Source organism: Lissotriton helveticus, chromosome 8, assembly GCF_964261635.1.
Source record: "Lissotriton helveticus chromosome 8, aLisHel1.1, whole genome shotgun sequence".
NCBI lineage: Eukaryota > Metazoa > Chordata > Amphibia > Caudata > Salamandridae > Lissotriton > Lissotriton helveticus.
This window is the reverse complement of record NC_136069.1, coordinates 1,515,437,183-1,515,464,682: the sequence shown is the minus strand read 5'-3', so window position 1 is coordinate 1,515,464,682 and position 27,500 is coordinate 1,515,437,183.

The following is a 27,500-nucleotide window of genomic DNA, read 5'->3' as shown; positions in this document are numbered from 1 at the left end:
ATTTTGGTTTCAGGAGCTGTCATAGCACTGATACTGTGCTCATAACGGCTTCCTAGTAGATCAGATGCATTCTGAATAATGCTTTTAGTTATCCGCAGCATTTGATACAGTCAATCACGCTCTCCTCATTGACCGTCTGGTTCATATCGGAATAAGAAAATTAGCTCTCTCCCTTTTGAGTTTCTTTTTGAGTGAGCATGAACAGTCAGTGTCCTTAGAAGCATTTGAATCCAAGTTCTTGTCACTACCCTGCAGAGTGCCACAGGGGTCCTCATTGAGCCCGACACTGTTTAATATCTATGTTACGCCCCTCACTGCTCTGATTATATCATTTGGCTTCTCTCTGGTATTATATGCTGATGATACCCAGATTGTGGTTTCCTTCTCTGACTCCTCTGATAGCACTGTTCATAACTTTCATGACTGCATGCTTGCCATAGACGATTGGATGGACACAATTGTTTTAAATTAAATTCCAACAAGACAGAGGTCCTCCTGCATTTATCCCCAAGCAGGGATCCACTAGGAGATTCTCCCCTTTCCAAACAATGCCTCTCCCATCTGCCTACATACTCGGGGCTGAGCTAGCCCCCTGAGCATGTAGGCAGTGAAACTGAGCCAATTGGGTAATTTCAGTTTCGGTTTCAGTGAAATATCATTTCACTGAAAACCACAGAACAGCTCTTCCCCAGCTCCCGAGGCGGCTTTGGACTGAAGGACATCCCTCTGGTGGCCAAACCAGAGGGATTTCCAGTGCCATGTGCGCGATGGACGGGAGCTGCCCGACCCACATAGGCACCGGGTCGTCAGATCGGGTTAAATGGTATCTTCCAGAGAGCCTCCTCCATTCAAGTATGGCCAAATACATTGGGATTCCAAAGTTCAACTGCGCCTCCTGGGGCATTAGTAACTTTTTCACAGGGGCTGAAAAAAAGTGGCACTCTCTGACACTGTACATTAAGCCTCAGTAGGACCTACTGATCTTTCACAAGGCACTGAAAATATGGCTTTTTACGGAAATTCAGCTTCATACGCTCCGCAACTCAGGAGTGCCTAGACGCCTCCGGGCATTTGTTCACACTATTATAGAATTATTTAACATAACATATTTAATAATTCATAACTCGTTCAGCAGACTTCAGATCAGTGCCATGCAAAGGTCTTTAGTATTGCAGTCCCCAAGAAAATGTAGGACCTCACTAAAGAAGCACCTCTCTTTGGATGGGTTCTCGATTGGTTCATGGATCGGATTCTAAATGTGATAATGCTACAGTGTTACCCATTTCTATTTGCCCCATGAACCTTTACTACCTTTAGTTGTTGAGTTATGCCAAACTCACATTTAAATGAAAGTCCCAATATTTGCAAGAAGTTTTGACTAAAGGCAAGACGTTCAGCTTTGTTTTTTTTATTTTTTTCAATTAGAACAGGAAAATAAACAAAGGACTAAAGCAAGCAGACATAATACATGGTATTACAGAATAAATAACCAGAGGCACAAATGACAATTATTCAATTGATAACATCACTAGATCCCATGGAGATACATTAATAGATCTGAATTAATACAAACTATAGAAATACTCAGCATAATAAATATAATATAGAGAATATATAACATATTTCTCAGTAACCTATATTAAACTATGGTCAATGCTCAAGCTTACTGCCAATGATTCCTCACAATACATATGTCTGTTCATGATTGTTACTGTATAATCGTCAACTACGCTCTAGCAGCAAAACGATTTTAATTGAATACTACGATAAGCTAACAGCTATTAAATGACTACCACAGCCTAGCATATAAATCAGAGCCAATATAAAGTGCAGTGTGTGTGTATCCTAGCAGACAAATAAATTCAGAAACATGTTCAAAGTGCATTGTGCTGGTAGCAGCACTATTTTTAAATAAAGTGCTGAGTTTGACTAATATCTGGACGATACCTTAATCAAATTTCGCAGATCGAGAACTATTGAGAGTGCAAATATGGCTAACAGCACCTATTAATAAAATAAAATGCAAACATTGGTTCCAATAAAACAGCTGACTCTTATAATCTCCTTTCCTCCGCAACATATTAGGTAAAAAATGCTGTCAGATAGCTCTGAATCTTGCAGTAGCTCCTACACGTTTTGCATAGGCCTCCTCAAATCTGAAAGTCCTGCGCATTTTATTAAGCCAGTGATCAATCCTAGGTTGCTTATTGGTTCTCCAATTTTGCAGGACAAGTGACCTTGCTACCGCTGTGGAGAGTAGTATAAAATACTGCTGATATTTTGTGAACGCATCCCCCATCATCCTGTTTATTGCATCTAAAGCATTGGTTTGGGTCTGTTGGATACATCTTATGCAATATCTGGGGGGTGTAATATGCCAACCATCTGGATAAGACATTGATTCTATAACAATTAGCGCTCCTAGGGCCAGATGTAGGTAATTCTATTTTACCGATTCATAAATACCGAATTTTACCGATTCGGTATTTATGAATCGGTAAAATAGAAGTAGTGAGATGTAGGTAAATGTCTATTTCAATTTACCGAATCGGTAAGAATCGGTATTTACCGATACGGTAAATACCGAATCGGTATTGCCCATTGATTCCTATGGGCCTTGAAGCCCATAGGAATCAATGGGCAATATAAATATATATATAAATACTGAATCCTGCAAGGGTGCAGGGGGTGTCACTTTGACACCCTCTAGCACCCCAAATACAGGCATGGGCATGTCTGTGTGTCACATGGCACAGGTGTGCATGCACAGATGTGCATGCACACCTGAATTCGGTATTTTACCACCCAATAGGATTGGGTGGTAAAATACCGATTCTTAAGGGCCTGTGACACTCTTAGGAGTGTCACCTACATGTGGATTTACCGAATCGGTAAAAATACCGATTCGGTATTTTACAGAATCGGTAAATTTACCGAATCTGTAAATTTACTGATTCTGTAAAATGATGGCCCTTACATGCCAATTCCTAAATACCGGTCGGTAACGGCCGAAATCGGCCGTTACCGACCGGTATTTTCTCTCCTACATCTGGCCCCTAGAGCTTTATTCGCTAGCTCACTAAGCTGTTGCCATTCTTTAGCACTAAATGTGTAACCCGTCTCCACATTAATTTTCTGGAGCTCTTTTGTCAAAATCTCTTCAGTATGGGCCTTTTGATGTAATAGCTGACATCAGCATCCTACCTCCACCGTTTTATTAACCATTTGCTATAATTATTTTTGAGAAAATTAGCTAGTTGAAGAAAACTCAAAGGGAGGGCAGTAGTCAATGTGCTGGATTGCAATCGCACCGTTTCCCAAGTTATTAGGGTCTCATGGTTATAAAAATCCCCAAGCTGCACGAATCCTAGTTTTTGCTATGCTTGGAGAAGCTCTCTAGCCAGTATAAGACGTCCTACTGCACGGTTTTGAATGGGGGTATAGGCATGAAATGCTGGAATATCTTGTGAGTTAAAAACAAGCTGGGTTCTTTCACTGAATGACAGTATCACCTTATATCTGGTCTTTTTAGGAAGTTGCGAATAGTAGTAGAAAATTGGGAAGTTTTATAGCACTTTCCTTCAGCATATGTGCTAGCAGAAAATTGTCAAAAACTGAATTTTTCTCACCTAATTGTGAAAGTAAGTTAGTCAAGGAAGCCTGTTAGTAAGTTAAAAAATGTGGTAGTGCTAATCCTCCCGATGCTACGTCCAATTGTAGTGCAGTTAACTTAACCCAGGGATGTTTATTGTTCCATACAAACTTCCGAATCGTTTGGTCTATCTCTTTAAAATAAGAGCTCAGGATTTTCAGGGGGAGATTAATAAAAAGGAACAAGAACAATGGGAGCATTTTAACTATAGAAGTCCGTCCTATTGATGATAAGTGAAGCAGAGACCATTTATCTAATAGTTTGTTCACTTTCGTGATGCAGCTATTATAATTCAGGGGGAATAATTGCCCAAAATAGCTTGTAACATGTATCCCCAGATATCTAACTGGATGCGGTGGCCTTAACTGAATGGAAGCCGGAATATCGAAAGGTCCCAGATTAAATGTAAGAATTACATTTTTCGCTTGATTCACTTTATATCCCCCAACCTGTGTAAATTTCTGGATTTCGTTGAGTGTATTCTGAACATTAGACTCCCCCACCTTGAGATATAAGATAATGTCATTGGCGTATAGCATAATTTTTGCCATCCCGTTCAGGGGAGAAAAAATCATTAAACTATTCCGAATTTTTAACAGCTAGGGGTTCACTAAACAAAGAAAACAAAAGGGGGATAACGGACATCTTGCTGTGCGCCACACTTAATATTCACCTTACTGGCTTCTGATCCATTGATGATAATTTTGGCTTCCACATGACTATATAATTCTTTTAGCATTTGTATCAGCTGTAACGGAAAACCAAACTTATCTAGAATAAAGAAAAAGCACTCCAATCTACTAAATCAAAAGCCTTCTCGGCATCATAATCACCACATTAATCTTGTTAGTGGAAAAATAATCAATGGCTTGTATTAGGATATACGTGTTGGATGCCATTAACCGTCCTGGAATAAAACCATTTTGGTACGTATTAACCACCTGTTGTGCACAGGGGGCAATCCTTTTGGCCCAGATTTTCATAAACATGTTATAGTCCATGTTTAACAACGTAATAGGGTGATAGAAGTTAGGGTCGCAGGGATCTTTATCCTTTGCAAGGACGATTACTAGAACTGATTCTTTCAAGCTTTTGGGGATGTCTATCCCATCCTTTACTTGATTAAACAGTTTTACTAGAAAGGGAAGTAGTTCTTCTTGGAATACCTTATATACTTTTGCCGGGATCCCGTCCGCTCCACGAGCCTTAGCATTGGGCATACTTTTTAATACTGATAGAGTTTCTAAGATTCCTATTGGGCCGCTCAGTGTATCAGTAAGCTGCTGTGGTAGCTGTGGTAGCTCCAGTGATTCGAAATACGCTGTCAATTCTGCGTCATCTACCGCCTGTGCTTCTGCGTATATTTGATTATAATGTGCAAGAAAAACTTCAGAAATTGCCTGCTTGTCATCTTCTAATAGGCCAATAGGTGGGTTTTTAACTTGAGTGATTATTTATTTGCGCAGCTTTCTGACTTTTCTTGGACCAAGCCAGAAATCTCCAATCTGGTGGCTTTCCACATAAAGCTTTTATTGGTAGGCCTTACTTCCTGTAATTTCCTCTTCCAAAGCAAAATCCTTCAATTGCTCCTTGGCTTTAGATAGTTCTTGCTGTTGTGCTCCTATGATAGACTCTGATGTATTTGTTAGGGTTACATTTTGTCTTGCCTTCTTCAGGGCAGTCTGCAGTTCCAGAATCTTAAGTTTACATACATTACTTATTCTCGCCTTATAAGATATCGGATGACCTCTAAAAGTAGCTTTAAATGCCTCCCAAACCATTAACATTGGGGTAGTGTTTTCATTAAGCTGGAAAGATTATTTGATAAACATCCTGGATTCTGTCATCCAGGTAGCATATTATAATAAAGATTTGTCAAACTGCCATCTTGAACTCTTTTTTGGAGGGATTCCTCACCGTAATGTAAATGAAGTGATCAGAAAATGAATTGGCCAGTATTTCAGCTGGGCCGTTGACAAACCACTGATCCACTAAAAACAAAATCCAATCGGGATGCCGATCTATATCTTATGGAGTAGAAAGTGAATTGCAAGAAGCCAGGATGCCCTAGTCTCCAAGGGTCTATTAGGGAGAAATCTCCTGCCAAACTGCTTATTAATTTTGCGGTTTTAGGCTTTAGCTGTCGTTTTGCCTAATTTGATGTTTCTAGTGTCAAATTGTGAATAAAGTTAAAATCACCACCCAAGATTAGTATACCTTTCATCCTAACTGATAAATTTGCTCAAGTGCAGTAGTATTGTCCTCTATAGGGCCATAACATATAACAATATTCAGCACTGTTTCCTTGAGCCTTACTTTTACCCAAAGCCATCTACCTTTTCTATCTTGCTGGACCTCCTTCAATTAATCAATCAATCAGGGGTTGGTAAAGCATGCTACTGGACCTGTGAGGGTCTCAAGGCGCTGGGGGGGGGGGGGGGGGGGGGGGAGTGCAGCTCCGGTTCAGTCGAAGAGCCAGGTCTTGAGGTTCTTCCTGAAGGTGTGCAGGGTCGATGTTGCCTGGGAGCTCGTTCCAGGTCTTGACTGTGATATAGGAGAAGGCTCTTCCGCCTGCTCTGTTTCTGCGGATGTGGGGGGTCTCTGTCAGGGCGAGGTTGGCGAAGCCGACCTTCCTTTTGGGTACGTGGAAGGAGACTCTCCCATTGAGGTATTTGGGTCTGATGTTGTGGAGGGATTTGTAGGCATGGGTGAGAATTTTGAAGGTTACTCTCTTCTCGACAGGGAGCCAGTGGAGGTTTTGTAGATGTTGGGTTATGTGCTCGTGCCGTGGGGTCCCAAAGATGAGTCTGACTGCGGCGTTCTGGATGGTCTGGAGTTTGTGAAGAAGAGTTTGGTTGATTCCTGCAAAGAGGGCGTTGCCGTAGTCCAGTCTGCTGGTTATGAGTGTGTGGGTGACGGTCTTTCTGCATTCGGGGGGTATCAATTCGAAGCTCTTTTGGAGGATGTGAAGGCAGTTGAAACCTGCCAATCCAGTGCGTTGGATAGTAAAATCCCTACCACTATCACTAAATTAGCAGATGAAAAATACGCCTGCGCATATTTCTTGGGGAGAGACATATTAGCGGTATTGGACCTGAAGTGGGTTTCTTGTAGGAATATAACTTCGGGAGCGAGGGAAACTAGCCAATTCAAAAAAGCAGAGCTTTTACGCTGGTTCAGTAATCCATTAGCATTACACATAACCATTTTTAAATTCTGCATCCTTAACTCCATCTTGGCTGGCCCCCTCAGCCTTGTCCATTCCTACTTTTTCCTCCTACTTTAAGGCTGCATTTCCCATTGTAACCCCTCAAAGCCTGTCCCTGTGATTTCCTGTTTACATGAGAACATATCCTGTTAACTTCCCACTTTTCCTGTTCATTTTTTTGTTTGCTAACCCCTTCCACCACCCCACCACCTGCTACCTTACCCTCCTCCCATAAACCCCAGCAGATGGGGAATAGCCCACCATCCCCCTTGCCCTCTCCCATTGACTACCCCCCGAACTGGCTGCCATGTAATTGCACCCTTAGTGATGCTGACCCCCCATAGTTTTGACGAGAAAATTAAACATGCTTTCTTCTTTCCCCCCTCCCCCTCCCCTCTCTCCTCCTCCCCAAAAAAAGAAAGAACAAAAAACAATAACAACCAGACATAATTCTCTATTTTCCCATAGTGATTTTCTGAAGGAGATCCTGTGCCTCATCAAGGTTCGCAAACTTATGGAATTTACCTTGCACCGATACACGTAGCTTAAATTGTTGGGCTATGGAAACCTGAGCCCCCTGCGCCTTGAACAGGTACAAAAGTTTACCAAATTATTTCCAACAGCGGGTCGCTGCTGCGGACATATTGGAAAAGATGCGACAGCTAGGGGCTTCCCGAGTTGAGATCTGCTTCTTTTGGATAGCCTGAGTCAATATCCGTTCTTTAATCCGAAAGTCTGCAAAGTTAACAAGGATTGTTCTAGGTAACTTTGAGTTGGGAAATGGCTGATCTGGGGACCTATGTACTCTTGTGATGGAAAGATCTCAGGTAAACCCAGGAAACACATTATCTTTATTAAATGACATCCCAGTGGAGCATTTGCAACCCCTCACAGCCTTCAGTGACCTCAACCAACCGCAAATTGGACCACCGGGAATGATTTTCAAGTTCTTCGAGCTTACTTTATAGGAAATGTATTTGTTTTATCCAGGAAGAAATCCAGGCAGTAGGAAATCCTGTGAATTCAGAAACGTGCCTAAACCAAGAGTTCACAAAGGAAGATTCCACTGGTGTGCACAAAACCAAAACCAAGGAGTATCCATTATTTCTGAAACCCAAAGCACCCTTACCACCTGCGCAGCCTCCATGTGCAGAACAAGACCCTCTGGGGAAAATGAAAGTAGACGGGCTACTGGATATGCAAACATCTACTTTTTCTCCATCGCTTCTACCTCCTAGACATCTGGATCACTCAAAAGAGAGCCTCAGGGATGGTCAGCCTTTGGTCTCCTTGGTAGATACAATGACCGCAGTAGAAAGCCAAGATCGGACTACAGAAGAGCCTGCTGGAACCCAGAATTCAGATACTGGTGCCAGCTTTCAATGTGACATTAAATCTATATTGAATCCCATCTTGGATGAGATACGTGAGATGAAAATGACACAAGCGAATGAGATTGCAGCTTTACATCTTCACTAGACAAAAATTGAAGAAGCAGTCACCAGCTACCTGGTAAGATTACAGGAGGCTGAGTCCAGAATATCTCATCTTGATATATAGCGCTCACACGCACTTTAATAGGAATATTCACCGCTAGTTGTAGCGGGTCACTTAGGACTCTAACTCACCTTCTTTCCTTTCAACCATCTTGGATGAGGTAGGGAGTTATCGCGGCGCCATTCCGGTCAGCGCCATAGTCGTTTCGCCGGATTACTCGCCCTATTTAAGACGAGCACATTTGCCTACCAGTCCCTGGACAAGGTAATACCCACAAACGAAGCACGGAGCTGTGAAGACTCGCTTGCGGTGCAAAGACAGCGTTAGACGCGCATTTTAATAATTGCTTGTGTTAGCTTTTAAAAATATTTGCATTTTCTTTTTGATATATAGCGCTCACTCGCACTTTAATAGGAATATTCACCGCTAGTTGTAGCGGGTCACTTAGGACTCTAACTCACCTTCTTTCCTTTCAACCATCTTAGATTAGGTAGGGAGTTATCGCGGCGCCATTGCGGTCAGCGCCCTAGTCGTTTCGCCGGATTACTCGCCCTATTTAAACCTCCCAATGACGACGCGCAGCGGGACCATCGGACTCACGCCGGAGTCCAGCCAGAGTCCTGCCCGCCTGGGCTCGTCCGGGCTCAGACGGGCATAGGGCCTAGCACTATGCTCAATATTTCGGCCCCCATTCTATCGTACTCCCGTGAGGAGCTCTTTGCATTACGCCAACCTCATTACGAGGACTGCAATCTATCAGATGGCGGGTTGGGTCTTCTACCTCCCGCAAGGAAGGGTCAGCTACCTCCCCCGCAAAAAGGTAAGAAGAGTTTGCTGGTGGGTCTGCTTAATTGCAGATCTCTTCCGAAGCACTCAGTAGAGATCAATCTTCTTGTACAAAATCAGGACTTGGATATCCTATTCCTATCGGAAACCTGGTTAACTTCCAGTTTCGATTCTGACATCGTCCAAGTCCTTCCACAGGGCTTCTTGTTGTCTCATCTGGACAGATCTGAGGGGCGTGGGGGTGGTATCGCCATCTTGTACAGAGAGACCTACGTATGTAGGGCCCAGAAGGGCTTGGTTGCTGATTGTGAGAGCTGCCATTTCTCTCTACAGATCTCCCTCACAGTAACACTGTCAGGGTTACTGATTTATCGGCCCCCGGGCGGTCTGGGCAATTTTGTGAGTTCCGTAATGGAAACTGTGACGATGCTGGCCTCAGCGACTACTAACTTTATAGTGCTGGGAGACCTGAATCTCCATTTTAATGATCCCACAGATCTAATAGCTAGAGATCTTCAAGGAGACTTGAAAGCATGCGAGTTACCCCTAATTAATGTAGGATCTACGCATGAAAAGGGTCAGCTACTAGACCCAATGTTTTCCAACATTCTTCGTCTTCGGACCAGGTCAGCACTTCCCCTCCCGTGGACCGACCATTTTTTGGTCTCAGCTGAATGGCAAGTTGAGCTCCCCTCCATGCCGGCCCAAAAGGTTTTTTTGGTGGACAGAGCTTGGTCCAGATTAGCGATCAATGACTGGACCTCCAAACTCGAAGGATCATTTCCCTCTCCCGAATCAGACCCTACAAGAGGAGATGCGAATTTGAACCACTGGTTGACTACCTCACTTGATGCCCTCATTCCTAAAAAGAGAGTGCAAAAGAGGGAGAAAAGAACCGGCTCGGCCCGTGGTTCACTGCTGAGCTTCGCACGCTGAAAAAAGGATGTAAAAAACTGGAGAGGGTGTGAAGAAAGAAATCGGAGGCCTATAAGCGAGAGGAATATCGCGCGGCTATGAGGGGCTATAAAACCGCCCTCCGGCTGGCAAAAGCCCAATTTTTTGAGGAATGCATAAGACTGGCCTCAAATTCATCTAGGGAAACCTTTAAAGTGGTTCAAGAACTCTTGAAAGTGCCCGAACCTGTAGCTACTCAGGACTCACAGAAATGTAAGGAGTTAGCTGACTTCTTCCATATAAAAATAGAAAAAATACTGAGCTCTCTGCCTCAGATTATTCAACCTCAACAAGCCTACGAATCAGAACTGCTGTCAGCCTGGTGAGTCATTTTCTTCTCTAGATACTTTCGGCCCAGTTTCAGAGGCTGAAGTGTTGAGAGTCCTTAGATCCATGAAAAGTGGCTCCCCTATGGATCCGGTTCCTATGACCTTTTTAAAACAGGTGGCAACCTCTATAGTTGCTCCTATTACTGATTTGATGAACGCTTCTTTCTCTCAGGGCCTGGTGCCACCAAGCTGGAAAACAGCGGTGGTCAAGGCACTTTTAAAAAAGCCCAACCTGGACATGGCGGAACTGGCAAATTTTAGGCCCATATCTCTTCTGCCATGCCTCGGTAAAATTGCTGAGAGATTAGCGAATCATCAGCTATCAGGCTTCTTGGAATCGAATGGACTGCTTCGGGATTCACAGACAGGTTTCCGCCCAGGCCAGGGCACTGACGCTGCCCTCCTGACGGTCGTTGAAGAATCTAGATGCATCATGAATTCGGGAGGATCAGTGGCAGTGATCCTCTGGACCTGAGTGCTGCGTTTGATACCGTTAATCATCAGGTGCTGATTCGACGACTGTCAGGGGTGGGTGTGTCAGGAGCCGCCTTGAGGTGGCTTAAGTCATTTCTTGACGGCCGTGCATATCAGGTATGGGAAGGCAGCAGTAGGACTTCATCTATCTCCCTCCAGTGGGGGGTGCCACAGGGCTCCTCCCTTAGCCCGACATTGTTTAATGCATATATGGCTCCACTGGAGGAGGTGGTGACCCCTTATAACATCAAGATCATCAGCTATGCTGATGATACTCAGTTAGTGGTCGCCCTTTCACAACTGGTAGAGAATCCCGATCTGCTGCACTCATGCCTGTCGGAAGTTCATACCTGGATGGACCAATCAGCGCTCAAGCTGAATGGCTCTAAGACGGAGATAATGCTGCTGGGGAATAAAGATCCTTCATTCCCTTTGACCAGCTGGCCCAGCTGCATGGGCAATCTCCCCAGTATGAAAGACGAGATTAAGAGTTTGGGGGTCTGGCTGGAAAAAGATCTCTCTTTCAGGACCCAAGCTAAAAAAACTGCAGGAGTTTGTTTCGCCCTGCTACGTTCGGCGCGAAAATTTTTCCCCTTGCTTCCTTTTTCTTCTAGGAAGCTGTTGATCCAGGGGTTGATAACATCACGACTGGACTATAGTAATGCCCTTTTTTTGGGTGCCCCTGAATCCACTTTTAAAAAATTGCAGCAGGTCCAGAATGCGGCAGCCAGACTGCTCGTGGGTACTCCCAGAACCGAGTCAGCCAGACCTGCCCTAAAGGCTTTGCATTGGCTCCCAGTACGGGAGAGAGTAAAATTTAAGGCACTATGTATAGCCCATAAAATTTTACAAGGGACAGGACCTCCAATTTTGAGAGGTTTAGTAGTACCATACAAAGCGAATCGAACGCTTCGTTCCGATCAACAACACCTCCTCCTAGTCCCTAGAGTAAAGAGGGCACGCTCGGGTGGGAGAAGATTCTCGGTGAACGTGGCGAAGCTGTGGAATTTACTACCTTTAAAACTGCGCGCTGAGTCCTGCACTTTGCGTTTCCGCAAATGTTTGAAAACTTACTTGTTCCCGGTCTGATTGCACCCTACTGTTGTTTCGATTCTGTTGTTGTCCTACAAAGCGCTGGGATGCCCAAGGGTAACTGTGTGCTATATAAAAAAAAATTAATAATAATAATAATAAAGGATCAGATGACTGTGACGCAACATCAGGAAACCTTAGATAAAAAAGATGTCCAGCTAAATGAGGAATTGAAATTATGTCTGTTTTAATTTTGAATATGAAAGAAAAATGTATTGTGTGTTGCAAGGTCCTGTTGTCATAATGCATGGTGTCTGTGGAAAAGTTACATTGTTTCATGTTTAAAAAAGCATTTGATTAAACATAAGGTTAAAACATTTTTGTTTAATTACATGGGGAGCAATGATACACTTCACTTTATTATAGTTAAAGCTTTCATTTCAATTTGTATTCAAATTTCATTTAGAAACCTTTTTAATTGAAGTTTCTATCAAGAGTTTGACCTTTTGTTGCCTTAGCGTGCAGCCTCTCAAAATAGAAACATTGTTTTTTTGAGGTTTCATTTTATAGTCAAGCTCCAAAGACATTTTCCTTTGATTGTAAAATATGTAATGTCAATGGTATATCACTGTGCACTTTTTGGGTTAGGATCTTCAGATGTGCAAGTTCAAAAGTGTTGTTACTTTAAGAACATGTTTTTTGATTATGGTTATAAGAGATAGTCATTCATGTGTTCCTAGTTACTAACTGAGGAACTAGAACATTCCATATAAATTTAATGTTCATTAGGCATTGCATTGAGGATGTAATCTACACTGTCAGTGTGTGCCTTTCGGAATGATGGGAGCCACTTAACAAGTGGATAGTGGAAATGTGTGGGAAGTGGATTCTGAAAATGTGAGGGTTTAGTAAGATGGATCCAATGTTACTGTCAATATAGACAGAGTGCAGACCCTTTATCAGTTGGTGTAATGTCTCACCACCTGAACAAAGGTTCAATACTACTCTTGGGTGTGTGTGCATTTCAGGCCATTAGCAACTGGTGGAATACGTCACTTGTAATGTGTGAGGTGATGGTATTGCAACTATGTTGCAACACATACAATCTTAGCTTTGATAATGCATTGCATGAAGTGTGCACCAAGATTTTCTGAGTTAAGTAGTGCCCATCCTCATCAGTGTGGTCATGTTGGTTTGTATCATACTGTGAAGAAAGATGGGCAAGACCTTTCACTTCTGTTGCAACCTACATGTGTGCAACTGTACAAATGATGGGTCAATGTGGGGAGTATTCTTCTGTGTTTGGCTGCTTCTGAAGATGATAAGTGATGGAATACCATTTTCCACCTTCATCTATTATGTCCCGTCAGTAGTAACAGTGAGTAAAGGAGACATTGCTACTCCTCTCTTTGTAGTCCAGCTTTTCCTTTGTCCCCTAGTTACTGAAAATCCTTCTGGATCACTAATTTGGTTTAAAATAGATAACATTTTTAGGATACGTATAGTTTTTGCATTTTTAATAATGGTTGCTGATATTTAAATATTGAGATGCTGGATCTGTCATAGGACAAGTGTTTGGAGACTGCAAAGGTTTGAGCTGTGCCCATGCTGACCAATTCATGAGTGTATGCTTCTATATAAGGATACCACATTAATCATTTTACGTTTGTACATAACTATCCATGGTATACTTTGTAGATGTGTTATAAAGTCTGAGTATGCCTTGGGAATGAGCTCAAACCCTTTTAGCACAGGGACTAGAAGTGATCCCAAAACATTGATGTTTTGCCAAACCAAGACCTTATTGATCAGACAACCAGCGGTTGTGTTGCATCTTTGTGAATTTTGGGTACAAAATAGATTGTTGGTAGTATCTCCAGAATGAATACATATGTATTCACTGAAAAAACGTTAAAGAGGAGTTATATGTAATTAAGGTAGTAAGATTTTAAATTATGCCTTAGAAATTGACACAGAAAAAACAAAGGTTATGGGGCAAAAATACAACACCTATTACTTACTTACATCAGTAGGAGGGCAAATATAAAGCCAATGATTAGCCCAACAGCTAATCACTATGGTTCTATTGCAAAATACCCCAATTTCTTGCTAAATTAGTTATGCTACTTAATAAAGTTGACTAAATAATAATGTGGTCAATATAATATGTACTCCTGCCACATTGTAACAAAATGCAACTGACGTTTTTTGCGGAACGGAAAATCCAAATGTGTATGTAAAGTACATTACTTTAGGCACATTTTGGGATCCCCTTTTTTCTTTGGACACCTTGACTAAACCCAGTAAAGCTTTTACTCCTTCCGCAATGAAATATTGGCGCAAGTATACTACATTTCGCAGAGATTACACAAACGGGTTCAGCATTATTAAGTGATAAATATTTTAAAATCCATCGGTCGATAATGCCTACACATCCGTAAACAAAAAAGGTCCTTTGAAAGAAAGTGGTAATAGGTTGTTAACAACAATAAAACTAAATGCTTAATTATATGCAACATCTTAAGCCATAAGTCAGCAAAACGCAGATCGCACAATATGGGAATTTGTGATAAAAACTACATCGCGGATATTTTACCTTTGGTAAGCACAGCCATGAACCAATCACATACCCAGTTGTGAGCCCCATGTACCATGGTAATATGTGAACTTAGCACGGTACACCATAGCACCATATATAAATATGTTTTAGAAAACATAGAATTTTAACATTACTTACACTATTTACATATACAACTAGAAAGTTTACATTTACATATTATAATATATATTTTGCAGATATAAAATTGACATTTTTTAACACACTTTAACCCTATGTTTGCTTTCATTTACACACTTCTCTTGACGCCATTCTACTGTGTAACAATTCACTTTTCAGGATTCCTTTTACACTATTTAAAGTATGCCACTTCACTTTATGGCACTCCAGTATATGCCACTATATTGTATCAATCAATCAATCAATCAGGGGTACTTGTAAAGCGCGCTACATACCCGTGAGGGTCTCAAGGCGCTGGGGGGAGGGTGGGTGCCGCTACTGCTCGATGAGCCAGGTCTAGAGGAGTCTTCTAAAGGCGAGTAGGTTTTGGGTCTGGCTTAGGTGGGTTGGGAGGGTGTTCCAGGTTTTGGCAGCGAGGTAAGAGAAGGATCTGCCGCCGGCGGTCGTACGTTGGATGCGGGGGACATCTGCGAGGGCGAGGCTGGCGGAGCGGAGCTGGCGGGTGGGGGTGTAGAAGCTGAGTCTGCTGTTCAGGTAGGCTGGTCCGGCGTTGTGGAGTGCTTTGTGTGTATGGGTGAGGAGCTTGAAGGTGATCCTCTTGTCGATGGGGAGCCAGTGCAGTTCTCACAGGAGGAGGGTGATGTGGCTGCGGCAGGGGGCGTTGACGATCAGTCGGGCGAAGGTGTTTTGGATGCGTTGTAGCCGCCGTTGGTGTTTGGCTGGGATTCCTGCGTAGAGTGCGTTGCCATAGTCCAGTCTGCTGCTGACGAGGGCCTGTGTCACTGTTCTTCTTATTTCGGTCGGGATCCATTTGTAGATCCGGCGGAGCAAGCGTAGGGTGTTGTAGCAGGAGGAGGAGATGGCGTTGACTTGCTTGGACATGGAGAGGGAGGAGTCGAGGATGAATCCTAGGTTGCGTGCGTGGTTGGTTGGTGTCAGTGCTGTCCCTAGAGTGGTCGACCACCAGGAGTCGTCCCAGGCTGAGGGGGTGGGTCCGAGGATGAGGACCTCCGTCATGTCCGAGTTCAGTTTCAGACGGCTGCTCCTCATCCAGTTGGCGATGGCCTTCATGCCCTTGTGAATGTTGGTTTTGGCGGTGTGGGGGTCCTTTGTGAGCGAGAGGATGAGCTGGGTGTCGTCGGCGTATCAGATGATGTTGAGGTTGTCGTGGCGGGCCACTTGTGCGAGGGGGGCCATGTAGATGTTGAACAGTGTCAGGCTGAGGGATGAGCCCTGGGGGACGCCGCAGATGATGTTGGTGGCTTCTGACCGGAAAGGTCGGAGGCGGACGCTAATCTACTGTACGTTAGTCCACTCTACTCCACCAAACTCCACTGTACGCCACTCCAGTCAACAGCACTGTATTCTACACTATTATACTGTTCAGCACTCTATTATATTACACTTTTGTGTATGCCAGTTTCTGGACACCCCTACACAGTACTGCTCACAAACTGCACGTTATCCACTGTATGCAACTCTAGTTTACTCTATTCCACTTTATGCTATTTGACTATGCCCCACTTCATAGCACAGTACTGCAGTGTACGTTATTCCAGTGCACGCTACTTCACTCTACGGCACTCCATTCAACTCAAATGCAGTATAAGCCACTCAGCTGTACTACAATCCACTGTATGCTATTGCACTTTATAAGACTACATTCTGTGCCATTACACTAAACATCACTCCATTGTATATTACTAGACTCTAAGCTTCCATAAGAACCCCAATTCAATTGTACAACACTATTGTACAGTACTCCAGTATTTGCCACTCCAATATACGTTTAAAGATTTCACACCACTAAACTGAATGTTATTACACTGAAGATTACACGATTCTATGCTACTCCACTGTAGAATACCATCAGATCGAACTTAAGGAACAGTGCCCTACATCAGGAGCTGCCTGTGCAGGTAAGAGCGATGGGCTTTAGGGTTGGGTGAGGGTTGGGATTTTGACAGGCGACAAGGGAAAAATAAGTATTTCTTTAATTTCCCCTTGTGGTCGTCCGTTGATTGCCCCCCAACCTGGCCCCATCACTCCACCGCTCTGACCTGCACGGGGCACTCCTGCCCTACATTACAACTTTTGCCACCCACCTGAGCCTTGAACTTCAGTTTCTCTTCTGCTGCTGGAATCCTTCAGGAGGGCATTTGAAGAGTCATTCAACCTGTACCCAACTCGTTAAATTAGAGTGTTGACTTTTTTGTCTTTGAGCCCACACACAAAGCCCATGATGCTGTGCTGAACAATGTCTGCCATCTTTTATGTGAAGCTGGTCTTACCCCTAACACCAACAAATGTGAGTTCCACCTAACCAGATGGAAATTCTTCATTATTATATTATTTCTATTATTCATTTATTATCATATAGGAAATTCATATGAAGCACCAGCATGCCCCCTGCATTCATGATTCCTCAAATAGCTGATGCATCAAAGGAAGACAGCAATCTAGCCATCGCCATGTATCTCATCAACCAGCACAAGTCAAAACACAGCAAAGAGTGGAGTGCACCGTGGCAGTAAACAGTCAACTCTTCTTGCAAATGGCCTTAGATCCTGATTTAAAAAAATATTTTTTACCATTCATTCTAATGTCAACAGCTATATCATAGACTTTAACCTTCGGTCAGTATTTTGACAAGCATATATATTTGTGCCATGTAGGTAAAAATGAATGTGGCCCAATAGCAAATGTATTTAGTACAAGTGTACTAATAAACATATATTAACACATTTATTACTATAAAATGTTATCACCACAGTAGGGTGAATAAAGAAAAAGCTGCCTAATTCCCAAAGATTGCATCCTAGACTCACCTTAGAGAAGAACCTCCTTACAAGGTCTAGTAATTGCAATTTCCCCCTGTGCTCTATTTGTAAGTGCTGCTCTATAATAATAGAAAGAAATCTGAGTAAAAATGCATCACCACTATTAAGGGAGGGGCATCATGATGATAAACTTGAGGTTTCTCCTCCTCATGAATTAAAGGTCATACTTACACTCATTCATCAATTGTAATGCATAGCACTTTACACTGCACATCTGCATATGCATTTGTCCTAGTATAAACCCGGAGTGCTACAAGAGTAAGTGATTTCCTTATAATAAACTCCTTGTGAACACAACCCATAATACTTTAAGCAACTGAATATTTCTCTTTATATGTGTGCAATCGAAAGTAATATCTGTTTAGTCTGTTTGTTCTTATAAGTCTTTTTAATTTGTAGCTGAACATTTATAAAGGTCCAGTCATCGACGTTTTTTAAAAATAATAATTATAGTGTGCCAGAGGCATGAGGAAATTTATAATTGGCAACATAGTAATTAATTTACAGGGCCTTCAGCTTAGACAATTACAATATTATTATGCAGCTATGTTCATTTCAATACTTATTAATGCTGAATCAGTAGCTTTTCTGAGATGCAATTAACTTTGATGACAGTGAAGTGTACAGGACACAAGTAGCTTTTCCTTATCTTGTGGAGTCACTAGCATGTAGATTTAACCATAAGCACAGCATTTACCTGTGGACAATGGATTTCGACCTATGGGAGTTCAAAATAATTATGTAGCTTGGCTGTTCTGAGGCTCAGTTAGGAGTTAGCTCATGACTTGTGTGTGCCTTGCATCATAAATTGTTCTGTGAGCAGCTGCACGTATTGCTGGCTTACTCATCAATTTCCAAAGGTGTGGAAATATAGTAATGCAAACTATGAATATTGTGAATCGTGTTTGGCTCCTTAAAATTAAATCTTCTCATTTATCATGATATGTTATTTCAAAAGGTGTGGAAATCTACTAATGCAAACTATGAATATTGTGAATCGTGTTTGGCTCCTTAAAATTAAATCTTCTCATTTATCATGATATGTTATTTCAGTACACTGCAGTACATGTATAGAATTCGCATAATTCTTCATGGATGTCTCGATATTTGAGGGAGGAAATGTCAGTACCTAAAATGTAAAAAACTAAATATTTAGAAAACACAAGTCATCTGTACCTGCTCGCTTGATTGACTTATATTTCTTAATGTAAACACGTTATTCGCAAAAAATCCCTTATTGTTACTTTACAAATACAAATTAGCGCTTCCTGATAGAGATGTAATAAATATAAAAAGTTCAATTGTGGGGAAGACATAGCATTTGTCTCACCTACCTTGCTGTACTGCAAGTCATTGAGTCTCTACTGTGGACCAGATGGTGGGACGCAATTAGGAGCGAAATAATTATTGAAACGTTTTAAACAAGATAATTTAAGAAAGGGTTTAACATATAGCAGTAGTGTTGGTGGATGACTCAAGACAGACAGTACCTGAAAAGTGGGTGGAAGTTTGGCAAAAGGTCAGAAAGAGAGCGAAGGGATGCAATAGTTGGCGGAGCCAAAGTAGTAGGTTTTAGCCATATTTTATGAGCCAGATTTACTTTTGTATTGGGTTGAACCTGCGCAAAACAATTTTTGTTAGATTTAGTTTCCAGCACAAAACTTGTTTTATGTTGCAAATTTTCCTAAAAGTTACAGAAAGCAGTACTCTGGATTAGTGGGGCGTTATATAGGTGTTACATGTGTGTTCCTGTGCTACCACCCATGCCTTTTGATACAAAACCATATCTAGTATTACCAATAGACAGGGGTTTGAACCAAAAATAGGGCCAATTCGCCTGAGAAGTAAGGTGCAACGCTGGGGGACGCTGAAACTACCTTGTTGGTGCACTGAGGCCCAGGAGAGCGCAGGGCCAACACCGCAACCAAGGCTCCGCCCCCTTCTCAGCGGGGCTTTCAAAAACTGCTCGCGCCTCCCGCTCCGCGGGAGACGCTTCGCCTGAGAAGTAAGGCGCAACGCTGGGGGACGCTGAAACTACCTTGTTGGTGCACTGAGACCCAGGAGAGCGCAGGGCCAACACCGTGACCGAGGCTCCGCCCCCTTCTCACCGGGGCTTTCAAAAACTGCTCGCGCCTCCCGCTACGCGGGAGACGCTTCGCCTGAGAAGTAAGGCGCAATGCTGGGGGACGCTGAGACTACCTTGTTGGTGCACTGAGGCCCAGGAGAGCGCAGGGCCAACACCACGACCGAGGCTCCGCCCCCTTATCGTCATTTCCTTATAGGTACTAATTCTCTCCCGCATCGCGGGACGCGCGAGGGCGGCGCCGGGCTAAGCCCGGGTAAAGGGCGGGCCCTCTGTGGCCCTCAGAGGCCTGAAGAGACTGGGCTGAGCTATAGACCCTGGTCTGGATTTGAATAACATTTCTTCGATTCTTGTGAGACTTTGGTGTTAGTTGTTTGATGTCTTTTTAAAAAAATACGTGAAAGGTGCCTTGTTTTTTTTGTTTATTTTATCATTACATATATCTTTAATTGTGCTAGGATAAGGGTGTGTAATGTCTAAATCTAAATCGGATAAGCCTGCCTCTGGTCTGGGCACTATGGATAACTTTTTGGTCAAAAAAGTGAACCAAATCAATAATGAAAGAAGGGCCTCTTTGGGCCTAGTAAGTCCACCTCGGTTACTTGACGAGGTTTTGCCCCCATCTGGGGTCTCTTTACTGGGGAAACAGTGATGTCACAAGTGACCAGGTTACCATATCTACAGTAGCACAGATACACAGGGAGACTCTGGACGTCTTGTCTGATACCTCTTTGAAAGAATCAGAACAGACATTACCAGCTACTAGACCTGTGAGACTATGCAGAAAACCAATCTAAACGTGGGGGGAAGAATAGTAAAAAAAGAGTTGAACCTCCACGATCTGCCTGTAATGGCCCTATTCCTGGTCCCTGCCCTGAGAATGGATATAAAGAGTGGGGTACGCTTATAGATTTGGAACAATTTTACCTACTTATGAGCTCAACAGTAGCAAAAATAGAGGCTAAAATAGAAGAGATACTGAGAACGCTGACCACCAAGTTGGACACTGTGTCGCTAGAAGTGGATAGATTGGGCGGACTAGTGTCAGCATTTCTGGCTACTGCTACAGCTGTTCCACCCAAGGCAGCTGATAAGGGCCAGAGTGTTTTGAGTGAGAAAGGGCAGCAGATCAGTTATCAAACATCTGCTACTGAAACTGCTTCTTCTGCTCATCCTTTAGCAACTGAACAGCTTAGACAACCCATAGCTGAGTCTGAAGGTAGGCTCGACTCTATACAAGCAAGGAAAAGCCGTTCCATTAACTTACCACCTGACTGTGCTCCGTATGTGGTTGTTCTAACGAATGTTCCGCCTATTGATGACTTCGCTGCCCACACTTATGGGGAGTTTCATGATTCTTTAAAAAATAAAACAGTTGCGTGTCTGAGTAAAAATTGTGGCTTTCCATCTAAATACTCTGATCAAGTCCTTTCAACGTGTAGGGTGAACTGGATTGGACCGTCCAGTAAGACCACTAGTGGGGACTGTATTGTCGTAAATTTTAGGCACCCCCAACATGTGGCAACAGTACTATTAAGGGCGGCTGTTGTATTCTTATTTCATGTTATGTTTCTTTAAGTGGCTTGGTCATTGTTGCATGCCACTGCATGTGACATGTTTTCTTTCAACAGTGTTCTGAATTCCACATGTTAGTGGAACAGATATGTTGCTGTTGGAGAAATCAGTTGTATCTCCACTCTGTTACCTGTAGATGGATTGCCATGCTGCTAATAAATTACTTCACATCTTTATTGGATTTCCATGATTATTCAACAAAATATGGCGACGAGGGAAAGCACCACTAAGCAGCATGGATTTCAGTGGTGTTGAACTCACTATTTTTATTAATTTTGCTGAAATTCTGGTATGTAAAATGCTCTATTTATTTTAATACATGTACATTGATTGTACCTGCGGCTGAAATTGAATGTTAATGTGCTAAGATTGCACCTGCGGCTGAATTCTACTTCATTTATTCATTTTTACAAGCCTTTTATTCAATGTATCGCGTTGCAAACTTCAATTTAAAACTACGATTTTTTTTGTGTCATTTTTAATTCAACTCACACTGTGTAAGCTTGGTCTAATTGTTAGCGGCACTCGCGCAGCATTTTCGCTTAATTTTTAACTTATTTACCTGTTTTTTAAGTGGAAAATTCAAGAATAAACATCCGATGATTTCTCGAGCGCACTTGGAGTCTTCAGCACATGCGCGTTGAATACTGTGACGCGCGACGTTCATCACGCTTCCGCAAGCATCGTTACCGTTTCCTTGACAACACCACCAACCAGGAAAATTGTTTTAAGGAATTAAACCTGTTACAGACTTCGTTTTTGAACGCGATTTCTCACAACGCGTCAAAGTAAGTTATTCTTACATCTTATATATTTTTTGGAAGTGTGTTAAAAAAAAAAAAATAATATTCAATTTTATAATCGCTTTGAGACCACGACTCCAGTGTGTACTATACATTACTACTTAATCCTCATTTCTCATTTTTAACTGGAAAATACATACTTTTGGCGATTTAAAAACAAACAAAAACAATTCATACTAATTTTACAGAATTTCAGCATTCAATTTCCATCTACAATTTATATAATTTTATAATACAATTTCTCAAGCTTTTGTTTGCCTGCAACATGCAATTTGATCCGCCTGCTAAATTTTTACAACTTAAAGGAGATCCACCCATGCCGTGGACTAGGTGGAAAGAGGAATTCATGACGTATATGAAGGCCATTGATGGTGAAAGAATGGGCTCTGAAAGAAAAAAGAGTATTCTTTTACATTGCCTTGGTTCAGAAGGACAAGTTATGTTCAGATCTTTACCACAAATTATTTCTCAAAGTGATAGTGGTGGGGATTCAATGAATGTCTACACTGAAGCTTTAGCGAGACTTGAGAAAAGATTTAAACCCACCGTTAGCATTGCCCTAAATCGTTTTAAATTCTACACTAGGAAACAGAAAGAAGATGAAACTTTTGATGAATTCTTAACTTCTCTAAGGTCGTTAAGTTTGCATTGCAATTTTGGGATGATAACAGATGAAATGATTCGAGACCAGGTCATTGTACATGTGAAATGCAAAAAGATACAAGACAAACTCTGGGTTATGGGTGATCCCAATCTTACTGAGACGATCGCAATTGCTAAAGCACAAGAACAATCTGACTTATGGATGAAAACTATTAGAAATGATACAGAAAAGAAAGTACCTGAAGAAGAAGTCTGTGCTATTAAGAATAGACAAGATAACAAATTTGTTGCTAATCAACCTTCAACAAAATATGTTCCTTCCAGATCTAAAAATAATTTTACACAAAAGTCTCAAGACTATAGTAATATACAAGGAATGTGTTTTAGATGTGGAAACAAATCTCATTATGCTTCTTTTCCAGGTTGTCCAGCACTTAAAAAGGAATGCAATTTTTGTAAAAGAATTGGTCATTTTGGAAACATGTGTAGAGACAGACGTTTTCAAATTCATAATAAGGGTTCTGTTTCTGCTGTAGCAGAAGCGAATGCAGATACAATCTATAATGCTGAATCACTTTCTAATGGTTTTGTAGTATCCATCATTGATGAACAAGCTTTGTTGCACCTTAAAGCACCTGATTGTATTTTCAATATTTATGGAAGTGATTTGTCCCTCATGGTGGATTCTGGTTCGCCTTGGACTATCATTACTCAGGAGTATTTTAACCAAACTTTAACTAAGTCTTTAATGTTGAATGAAATGAGTGAATCTGATATTTCTGCAAAGAATTTTTCAGGTACGAGAATTGACATTCTTGTTTTTTTTCAAGTGAATATTCGATTTAGACATAGGAAAGCTGACATAAAATTGTACATTTCTCTCAAGGGTATTAATGTTTTAGGATGGTTAGATCAGTGGAAATTAGGAATTTTGATTATTCCAAGTGCTAAAGATCCTATTTCACTTTGTGACGACAGTCTTATGGGTACTGTTTCATTTATTGAACCATCTAATATTGTTTCTACCTATGTTGAAAAGGCTGATAATCTGGTAAAATCCTTTGGTTCAGTGTTTTGTGAAAAATTAGGGAAGCTCAAGCATTTTTCACACAATATTGTTCTTAAAAGAAACCATACACCAGTTGTACAAAAGCTCAGAGGTGTACCAATCAACATCAGGGAAGAACTTAAAAACATGTTAAAGGATTTATTAGATGAGGGCATCATTGAACCAATTGAGTCGTCCGAGTGGGTTTCGCCTTTAGTTTTGGTAAGAAAACCGGATCAAAAATTAAGGCTATGTGTAGATCTAAGAGCACTGAATGCCAATATTGTAATTGACTGTCATCCTTTACCCAATATAAATGAGTTGGTGTCAATGTTAGGAGGGGCAAACATGTTTTCAACATTGGATTTAAGATCAGCTTATCACCAGATTCCGTTAACAGAAACTTCTAGAAAACTCACAGCATTCATAACACCTCAAGGTTTATATCAATATGTACGTATGCCGTTTGGTTTAGCATCGGCTGCGTCCGTGTTCCAAAGGACAATGTTCCATATTTTCAGAGATTTGAATGTTTTTGTGAAATGCTTTCAGGACGACATCCTAGTCTTTTCAAAAGATGTGAATGAACATGAAACACACTTACAAGAGGTTTGCAGAAGATTAGAGTCAAATGGGCTTACTCTTAAGGCACATAAGTGTAAGTTATTTCAAGAATCTGTAGAGTATTTAGGACACACATTGTCGGGTGAAGGGGTTGTTCCTAAAAAGTCAAATGTTGATGCTATTATCAAAGCCCCCGCTCCATTAAATAAGGATCAGTTGTTGTCTTTTGCTGGAATGTGCGAATATTACAGCAAATTTGTAGTAAACTTTGCAACTAAGATGGAACCTCTGAGAAAATTATTGAGACAAGGTGAAGAATTCAAATGGTCTGCTACACAGCAACAAGCTTTTGAAACAATCAAAAGTGATATTATAAGTTCACCTACTCTTAAACCATTTCGCATAAATAAGGAATGTGTAATTACAGTTGATGCGAGTTTGTATGGATTAGGCAGTGTTCTTTCGCAGAAAGAAGGTGACAATGAGTGGACTGTGGCTTTTGCATCCAGAACACTCAATGAGTGTGAGAGAAAGTATGCAGTGATAGAAAGGGAACTTCTAGCTTGTGTCTGGGCAATTGAGCATTTCAGATTGTATGTTTGGGGCTCAAAATTCGTTCTTAGGACTGACCACAAACCATTAGTCAACATTTTGTCAGTCGGTGGTGGATGGAATTCAACAGCCAGGATAGCCAGACTTTCATCTAGGTTACAAGAATATAATTTTGTCACTTGTTATGTACCTGGTAAAAAGAATGTTATGGCTGACTGTTTATCGCGTTTACAATGTGAACAAGATGTAGTAAGCACTTTACATGAAGGGGATTTTGTGGTTACTGTTCAGGATGTGCTACAGGATTCTTTTCAGGGTATTTCTGAATCGTTGTGGTTGGAATGTGTACAAAAAGATGATAAATGGGAGGAACTTAAAGGTTATATCATTGGGGGATGGCCTAGTAAAGATAAAGTTAGGGCAGAACTTCTACCTTTTTATAATGTGGAAGAAGAATTAGAGTTGGAGTCTGGTTTTGTGTTCAAGTCAGGCAAGTGTGTTCCTCCAGAAGGAATGCAGGATGTCATACTTAAGGTGGCACACAGGACTCATCCTGGCATTTCTTCTATGAAAAGATTAGTCAGGTCACATTTTTGGTGGCCTGGGGTTGATAGATTCATTGACAGGATTGTCAGAGAATGTCAGGATTGTGCATCCAGTGACAGGATGATGAAAACCATTACTCCACCTCTCAAAGTAGTTAAGTGGCCAGTGGAGCCGTGGGAAAAGGTTGCATTTGATATTTCTGGTCCTTTTCACATGTTGCCAGAATCTTCTAAGTATGCTTTGGTCATGATAGACTACCATTCCAAGTGGCCAGAAGTTAAATTTGTACCCAAGGCCTCTACAGAAGCTGTGATTGGATTTTTCAAGGACATTTTTACCAGAGAAGGCTGTCCCTCGGTAATGATATATATGCAGTTGACTTCGGTGGAAATGTCTACGTTTCTTAAAGAATGTAATATTGTCCACAGATTAACATCTTTATACGAACCACATGAGAATGGGCAAGTTGAAAGATTCAATAGGGTGTTGAAGAATTTCATTGTGGAATCTGTCAAATTTGGAAAAGATTGGGTAAGTGCTTTACGAGAAAGGTTGTGGACTTATCGTATCACGCCCCACTCTACTACAGAGGTGAGTCCTTTTAAACTTTTCAAAGGTCGAAATCCGGCGTCCAGAGTTCTACCTTGGTGGTTAAAAGAAAAGTATAGCAAGTTTTTTTGGATGATAAGGAAAATCTTGTTCAAGTGGCTAAACGTGTAGAAAATAAACAGTTAAAAACTAAATCATGGTATGACAAGAAATGGAATGCCAAACGTTTAGTTTTTCAAGTGGGTGAGTGGGTCAGGATACTTAAACCTGGTTTCTTACCCAAGGGAACCAGCAAATTTTCTGATCCAATTGAGATTAAAAAAGTTTTTACCAACAGTGTCATGACCCAAGATGGTAGGATTTGGAATATGTGTAGGTTAGCTAAATGTGTTAAGCCTTATAATATTCACAACAGTTTGAATAAGGAACATGTTGAGGCAGACACAGAAGATTCTATAGCTCTTAGAGTCAAGGATGCAAAACGAGTTGTCAACTTACCTAAAAGATTTTCTGACTGAATGTAATGTGTATTTTATCTTGTTATGTAATATTGTACATATTTGTTTTATTTTTTTTATTTTTCCTTTTGTTTAAAAAGGGAAGATGTTGTATTCTTATTTCATGTTATGTTTCTTTAAGTGGCTTGGTCATTGTCGCATGCCACTGCATGCGACATGTTTTCTTTCAACAGTGTTCTGAATTCCACATGTTAGTGGAACAGATATGTTGCTGTTGGAGAAATCAGTTGTATCTCCACTCTGTTACCTGTAGATGGATTGCCATGCTGCTAATAAATTACATCACATCTTTATTGGATTTCCATGATTATTCAACAGCGGCCTCTCTAGTATACAATACGAACAGTGTTTGTGTCCGTCCACTTGGTCATTTCTATGCCCACCTGAATGTAGCCCACTCAGCTCCTAGGAAATTTAGACCACAGTCTCACTCCCTGACATCGGCAGTTAAGACTTCCTATCTGTATAATGTTAATGCACATTGCAGGAACGTCCCTAGTGTGGAATCATTTATTAGTCCTAATCTTGGTACTCATTGTGGGAATGGCTTCAATGTGGATACTCAGAACAGATTTGATTTGCTTTCTGGCCTGGAGGCGTGCGATTGACGTAAGGGGTCTGTGGGGCAGGAAAATGAACATGTGGCAGATGTAGGACATGTAGGGATTTTTGCGGATATAAGGAAAGGTAGTAATGTAATTTGCTGGAACATTGCGGGCTTAGCCTCAAAGATGGGAGATTGTAATTGGATCAGCTTTATCAAACAATACCAGATCATTTGTCTTCAAGAGACCTGGTTAATTGAATGTGACTTCTTCCTTGAAGGCTATGAATCATTTTATGTTCCTGCGTCTCCATCTAGCAGGGGTAGGCCAAAGGGGGGATTAGTTACATTTATCTCTGTTGATTTACCTTGTAACATACGTAGAGTTCAAACGGATAATCCAGGCATTATTTGTTTGATGCTAACTAAAGACAATTATTCCGCAGGTTTGATCAATTTTAATAATGGTATAAACTTATGCTCAGCTCTGAGCCAAGTAGTGGCACTAAATGCTTTCATCTCAGCTTCTATGAATGAATGTATTCAAAACATCTTGATTATGGGCGACTTTAATGTTCACCCATGTGGTGATCTTTTGCTGAAATG